At 40.0% G+C, this 7,640-nt stretch overlaps 1 long non-coding RNA gene across 1 annotated transcript in view; it reads right to left on the minus strand.

Annotated features, from left to right (window-relative positions):
* LOC102965678 overlaps positions 1-2,695 on the minus strand; it is a 165,674-nt gene extending 162,979 nt beyond the window's left edge. Inside the window, exon 1 of the long non-coding RNA XR_006220645.1 lies at positions 462-2,695. This is a non-coding gene — a long non-coding RNA (uncharacterized LOC102965678). The remainder of the gene's footprint in view (positions 1-461) is intronic.
* Between the last annotated feature and the right edge of the window lie 4,945 nt (positions 2,696-7,640).

Here is a 7,640-nt window from a genome sequence, read left to right on the forward strand (position 1 = left end):
CTATTTATGTGAAGTTCTAGAACAGGCACACTAATCTATGGGGGTAGAACTCAGCAGAGTAGGTGCCTCGGGGTAAGGAGAAGGTTGCTTGGAAGGGGACATGAGGGAACTTTCTGGTGTGACAGAAAAGTCCTAGATCTTCAATGGGATGTGGTTATATGGGTATTCCAATTAACCAAACACATCAAGCTCTACACATAAGGTCTACAAATTTCACTGAATGCCAACTTTTAAAAAAGAGGTCAGACAGTGATGGGAGCAGTACTGATGGCAGCACCCTGAAGAGGAAACACCACTTACAGATCACTATCTGGTGTCTTTGGGGAACCTAGACCTTGGGCGACAAGGGTCCCAGATTTAACAAAGCTTTGCATGCTCTTAAGCCAGAGAAGGCTACCAGTCTTCAAAGATGTCAGTGAGACCATAATGGAATGGAGATCCGGGGTCCTTCCCAAGCTTACCAGGTACATAGTAATCTTCCCAGATTCTGGCGCATCCTTGAGAAGGCAGGAAATAGCTCATACTGTATTTCCTATCAACCCAGCAGAACAAAACTGGAAATTCAACCTGAAGAAAATAAACAAATGGGCATTTCCAGCACACCAGACTTGGTGGATTGAGGGTCAGACCTCCTGCAAATGTAAAGACCCATGCTATTTCTCTCAATTCTTCTTATTCACTCTGACAGATTAATCTTCCTAAATCACAGTCAGGGTCATGTCTTCTCCTGGCTAAAGTCTTCCATGATTCTATCTATATTCCTTGGAGGGGAAAAAAAAAAAAAAAACAAAAAAAACAAAAAACAGTGTATATCCCTTAGCCTGAAATTCAAGGGCCTCCTTAATCTTTCTTCCCAGACTCTGTAGCCACCACTTCTTGGTAAGGAGAAAGTAAGAGGGACACTGTAAGACTAACACCAGTCAGAGGAATTGTTTTAAAGGCTGTTGTCCTGTTGCTAGGAGGAGGCCACACTCCAGACCACAGCAGTTCCACACACTACTTGGCTAATGTTCAGAGCAAGTGAACACATTTTAATATTTATGCAACCCAAATATAATTATAAGCACAAATCTCTCAAAAACTGAGATTTGTTCCAGTCATGTTTTTCCTAATAGCCACAAACAGGAAACCCTCATGCACGTGTGTTTGGGGACTAACACACAAACGCAGCCTTTGGGATGAGACAGACTGGGTTTGAATCCCTGCTCTGCTCTGACTGTAGCAGACATGGTTGGTTGTGTATCCAACAATCCAGCACGGACACACACAGCCTCCTTCCAAAGAGCTGGATTTGTTGTTTCAGTAAGTCACACTCCTCCACTCTGTCCCCCACTAAGCCAGTCATTGAAATCCATTCTACTTAGGATGGACACATGTTGGAATTCTGATGACAGAGACCTAAGGAAAGCTCTTCTGTAAGGCTTGCAGGAAACTTTCCTTTCTCTTAAAAATGACCACCCAGGAAGACAGGTCTCTTCTGTTGCTGGATTTGACTGTCTGGATATGAAGCCTGAAAATGCTACATTATCTGTCACCCACAAGAGACCACCTGAGGACAGGGTCTCCACACCCCAGGACACAGCAGAAAGATGGGCAAAAATGCTCCGAGTACAGGAATAGGTTGATCAAAAACACAGGCCCCTTTTCAGCCACTGGGAGACACCACTTTCTCCATCCATCCTCTACATGAAGGGCAAGGCCCACGGTGAAGGCACTTTGGTAAATTGAGATTGCTCTCTCGAGGCTGGTATATTTAGAACTATTAATGTCTTCACTGTTTTCCTGAGCTATTATTAATTAATGGTTTATTTCATTCTGCCTCAACTGAAGTGGTGGATGAACACAGGTAAATACACAAAGGATTGAAAAAGAAATCAAGTTGAGATGAGGAATTGTGCATTTCCTTCTGCAAATGATAGTCTGTACTTCCTCAGAGCAGTGTCTGACGACGTATCACCTCTGAGTTCCCGTGCATCTATTTCATCTCTAATGATGCTGCTAATGGGGGGCTTACTTGCACTTACCACGCACTCTGACAAACACATCTATCCATTGGCATTTGGGGACTGCAGACAAATGGAGCTATAAAAACCTTCAATTGCTCAGCGCCTCATTGCCTGAGGGTAATTTGTACTTTATAAGGCAGAGGTGGAATTGTGATGAGGAAGATACCACATTATGCTGGTTTCAAACTTAGGGAAAGTATCAAAGAAAGAGCGAAGACACAAAGCTACCTTGATTCACTGTGGAAAGTATTTATTGAACATCTACTGGACGCACAACAGCCAAGGCATTAAGAAAACACGGAAGAAATTTTAAGCTGCCAGACTCCACCTGCCAACAAGAGATACCACTTTTGTGGAAGAATCTACATACAAAACCATAAATATGAAAAGGTCACAGGAATGTATGTATATATTATGTAAATATATTACACACACACATACATGTATTTAATGCTAGATTGAGTTGCCAAAATGAAAAAAAAATTAATGGAAATGTCAGAAAGAAGTTGACGTGGCCCCCCCCCGTATCTGTAATATCAAATAAACTGTTAGTGACACCTAATAAATCATTAATGCAACTGCCTTCTAAGTGTTCCTGAACACTCAGTTAAAATCAGGTTCTGGGGGCACCTGAATGGCTCAGTTTAGCATCCTACTCTTGATTTTGGCTCAAGTCATGATCTCACAGTTGTGGGACTGAGTCCCATGTCAGGCTTCCAGGTGAGCGTGGAGCCTGCTTGAGATTCTCTACCCCTCTCCCATGCTAAGATTAAAAAAAAAAAAAAAAGTATGTAAATTTTCTGGGTTCTATTGTGCTTTACACTTTGAATGCGCTTCTGTCCTAGCTTAGCTCAATCAGCCTACGACCTCAGGAGCAAATCAATAGTCTGGAGGAAAGGTGGAACTTACAAGATTTGGGGTATGGTGAAATTCAAATAAATTAGCATGGCAATAGGTTCAGAGCAAAGCAGGGCTGTGTGTAGAGGGCTGAATATCAGGTCTGGACTGCAAAGTGGACCCAGGGTCCTATACCCTTGGAAACTAAAGTTTAGATGTGGAATGCTGTCTCCCAAAACCCCTTGTCTGAAGCTCTGCACCTCATGGAAATTGAGGCAACCACTCTGGGTCAAAGTAAATTATATCAAATAGCAAAATTTCTGATGGTCTGATTTTAGAGAACAAAGTTCCTCTGGGTTAAGAAAGCAGTAGTCACTGCAAAGGAGTTGTTCTGACACGTTACAGCTGCAGAATGTCCTTGGGTGAAATATTTTTTCCTGTTAACTGCAGCTGGCTTTAACTGTGTCTGATGAAGGAAGGGCAGGGCAGATTTATATTTTCTTAGTCTGATCTAATTTCTACTTTCTCACCTCCACGACAACTCGAAACACACTGTCCTGCATTTTGGTTACTTACGTTCAGAGCTTTCTCCAAGCTAGACTATAAATACATCAAGGTCTAGCAGTGTCTCTTATGCGGTGAGTGCTCAAAAATATTTTCTGGACTTAATTTGATTACCAATAGCAGCAAGAGCAATATTGCAACTTCATCAATGAGGGCACATCAGGTCCAAGCAAAACTAAGATCAGGCCAGGTCAAGTGGCAGATTAGGAAGCTCTTCTACAACAAAAAGATCTTCCCACTTGCAAAACTGAAGGCAGACCATCATTCCTCAGCTGGAAGAAACATTTATTTTAACAAGATTTCAATAGGAACACATTCAGCAAAGTTGCACCTACAAAGGGAACTTGCAAAAGAAATCAGCCAGGCACAGGGTTAGCCTTCTGCTACATGAACTGTATACTTTCAAATCTGCATCTTTCAGATTTTGCTCTTTTTATGAACGGCGGTGGTAATCAGCCTTTTCCATCTTATCCTGCCCTAGGCCTACAAAATTGCTTAAAAAGGCATAGCCTGTCAAGTTTTTATTTGCTCAAGTAATGTCTGTTCAATCATCTCAGTTCAAATATGTCATCATTAAACAATCACACCCATTATAGAGAACATAATGGAACCATTTGGAGTGGAAAACTGTTCTTAACCCCAAAGTATCCCTCAAGTAAAGGGCTTTTGTGTCATAGGAACACTTCCCACTTCCTCTCACCATGAAATGCTAACACACTGCAAGTGGTTTGTAAACTGGCTGGCGCGTGAAAACCAGAGAGCAACCAGTACAAAAAGCTGTTGTTCACGAGACCTAAAGAAATGGCACTGGAATCTCTCTGTGCACTTAGTAATTTTAGGGTAAACTTAACTAGGATTTGGTGAACACAAGAATTCATTCCCATCTGATAAAGCAGTTCTGCTTTGCACTAAATGGAAAGCAAGAGTTCATCAGTCAACATTGAGATTACCAAAAGGAAACCATTCTTAAAAAGTATTCCTTACTGAGTGTTCTTCCACGTCCTGGTGATCAGCCCTATCTGGGAGAAAAGACGTTCAGCTCAGAGTGGACACGTAAGACACACGTTCAGAGGCAGCAGGGGTGACAAATGTCAGCAATGCCCCTCCCTATAAAAGACTGCTTTGTTTTCATTCCTTTTGAGACAAGGAGCAACATGACACATGTATTACCACAGCTCTGTCTTAGGGCCAGGGGTCCCCTGCCAGGTGTAATCTGAAAGCTCCTGCACTCCAAAGTAACTCAAGGCGATTTAAAATACTTATGCACTGTCAAACAGTACATGGACATTTATTCCCTTTTCCAAAACATTTGTATTTAACCTAAGGCAGCTCTGATCTCAGTCTGAAGCACCATCCCCCAAACTTACAAAAGCCTTGGGGCGGGGGCGGGGGGGGGGAGGGAGATTCTTTCAGAGTTAGCTTTAGGCTTGTGCTGAGTCCATTTTGAGGTTTATGAGGAGGCTCTAGGAGAACATATTAGCACAGAGAGAAAAGAAAAATGCCTGCTTGTTTGACAAAGTAGAACTTCAGTTTATTTCTTTACTACTTAGGCTAAAATGTCCTGCATCCACTTAAACTTTAATCACTTCCTTCTGCTATTGTTATGTTGCTCATTTTTGACACCAAAATGGGCTTAAGCAGGAAAAGTGTCTTGGGAATGAGCCATGATCTAGCCAAGAACACAGGAAACCCTGAGTACACAATTACTGGGTCACAGAATACCATAAATCCTCAGTTCTTGTTGTAAATGTTAAGATGTTCATTAGTTAGGGACAAAAAAAGTCATTGAGATTTTCTATAGGAAATAAGCAATATGTTATTAGAATGTAGAACAGAGGAAGGAATATTCTTAGTTAATGTATTTTGGAATACAAAAGCAAAATCACAATCCTCTCCCATGCTCAAGTTCAAGTATTTCAGGATCAGGTTGCCTATGGTTAGTTCTATGCTAAAATAGGAAGAGCAAGCAGCTAAGCCAATCTATGCTACTATATTACCTAAGGTTCAGTTTGATACATGTAAAACACACCACTGGTGGAGTTCTAGATCACATGTTGCAAAAGGTTGTTTTTTGAGCTTTTTTTTCCAGATAAGAATTTTCATTTACACTGTATAGTAATAGGAAAGTGTAGGACATTTAGTTGATGGGCATCTAAAATCTGCATGATGAATTAAAGGCAATTATGTCCATGTACCTTAATAGTAAAGGAACATTTCTTTGCTGACTCTGCAATCAACCTTTACATTTTTTCAATAACCCATATCACTAGAGAGAAACTGCACAAAGTCTAACCTTAAAGAAACATGAAGAACACTAACTAGCAAGTAGTATTAAACACTGAACTTTAAGCATGAAAAAAAGCTTAAAATGCTACCCAATCCTCTACTTTTTCTGGCTTTCCTTAACACAAGAACATAAATGATGGTTCTCATATTGAAATTTTAATATGTTGCTGTGGCTTGAACATTCTTTTAAAGTTCCAAGAGGCAAAAACCCTGTCTGTTTTGCTATTATATCCCCATATCTTCAACATTTTTTAGCATATAGGAAGTTCTGAATTGATACTCAATAAATAAATTCCACTGTGAATTACTGTCACAGCCTAAGTTGCCTCTTTGTTTTTATTGAAGGCATGGCTATGTTGCTGAAAATAGCATACTTTAAATGGGAACATGAGATGTATTATTTCCATAACTCAGATCCAACTTGCTTTTGACAGCAGCAAATTTAACTGAAACATATTCTTTATGGATGATAGGAGAAAAGAGACATCTAGTGGATGGACTGAGACTCAAAATTCAAAAACCACATCTGCCTCTCTCTCCATCTTTTGTTAGAAGTCCCTGAAAAAAAATAAGTTGTCTTCTTTGTCAAAGAGGTCAAAGACAAGTAGTCACTTCAATTTCAAGAATACTGAAATGCTAATGCCTGAATAAAAAGTCTTCTACTTGGGAGTTTAAGAAGTCACTTCCTTATCCTTGGGTGGGGGGGGGGGGTACTTAAAACCATTTTATTCATGCTTCAAGTGCCCTAAAGAATAATGTCCATAAAGTTGTAACTTTCCATTTATAAAGGTGAAGAAGGAGAAACAGGTAGAAAAATAACGTACTGTTCAGATCAAGTAACTTTTGAGATATATTAGTGGCAGATGAATCCACAAACATACAATTTAAATGTACCCAAATGTGAAATCATTAGCAGATCCTTGATCTTAGGTTTATGAAAACATAATATACATATAAGGGCAGAACCACTTTTCAATGGACCACCTTGAAAAGGATGAATTTTTAAAAGACTATATGTAGCTATAAATGGATATGTAGAATTTTAATTTCTTCCAAAAGTGATCTATTTTAAAAACAGGTATTGGAGCACCTGCGTGGCTCAGTCATTTCCAAGTCCATCTCTTGATTTCGGCTCAGGTCATGATCTCTCAGTTTATGTGTTAGAGCCCTGTGTTGGCCTCTGCACTGACAGTGCATAGCCTGCTTGGGATTCTCTCTCTCCCTCTCTCCTTGCCCTTCCCTGGCTCATGCATGTGCGCACTCTCTCAAAATAAATAAACAATAACAACAACAACAAAAATAGGTTATCATCCCGCCTGTATCCTAAGTATTCTTAATTACTGGGCCAAAACCGTGGTAGGATCAGAAACACCATTTCCACAAATCTTTTTCAATCCAGATAACTTTATTCAACAAATATTTGAGTACTTGCCACATGCCAAGAATGTATTTCATAACACTATCACAAAGTTCACTTTTATTTGTAGACTAAAAATGCTTTACCAGTCTTTAAAACCAGTTCAGGTACTTTCTAATTCATAAAAATCCAATTATGTCACTGGCAAGTTTCACTTTCAGTATGAGATCTGCAAATAGGCACATAAATTTAGCCAATTTGGAGAGACAGTGCCAAAATGTGCAAGAGCTTAAACACGCCTAGACTGGGACAGCTTAATGTCCCAATGGTTGTTCTACATACAGAGAGGTCTCTTTCTTTTCGTTCTCTTTTTAAAGAGTTAATTTCCTCATAACATCCAATTCAGTCTCCAACAGACTTGCTGAGTTTTAGGCTCTTGTTATTAACTAAGCACTTCAGCCTGGTAACTAAGGACATCATGCATGACTTGGTAGACGTATTTAAGGTCATTTGATACCTCCCTCTCATGAGCAGCATCTAGCACGAAAAGGTATCACCTCTCTCAATTAAATGGGTCACAGAGGCTAAGC

This window comes from Panthera tigris, chromosome C1 (genome assembly GCF_018350195.1).
Source record: "Panthera tigris isolate Pti1 chromosome C1, P.tigris_Pti1_mat1.1, whole genome shotgun sequence".
NCBI classification, from domain to species: domain Eukaryota; kingdom Metazoa; phylum Chordata; class Mammalia; order Carnivora; family Felidae; genus Panthera; species Panthera tigris.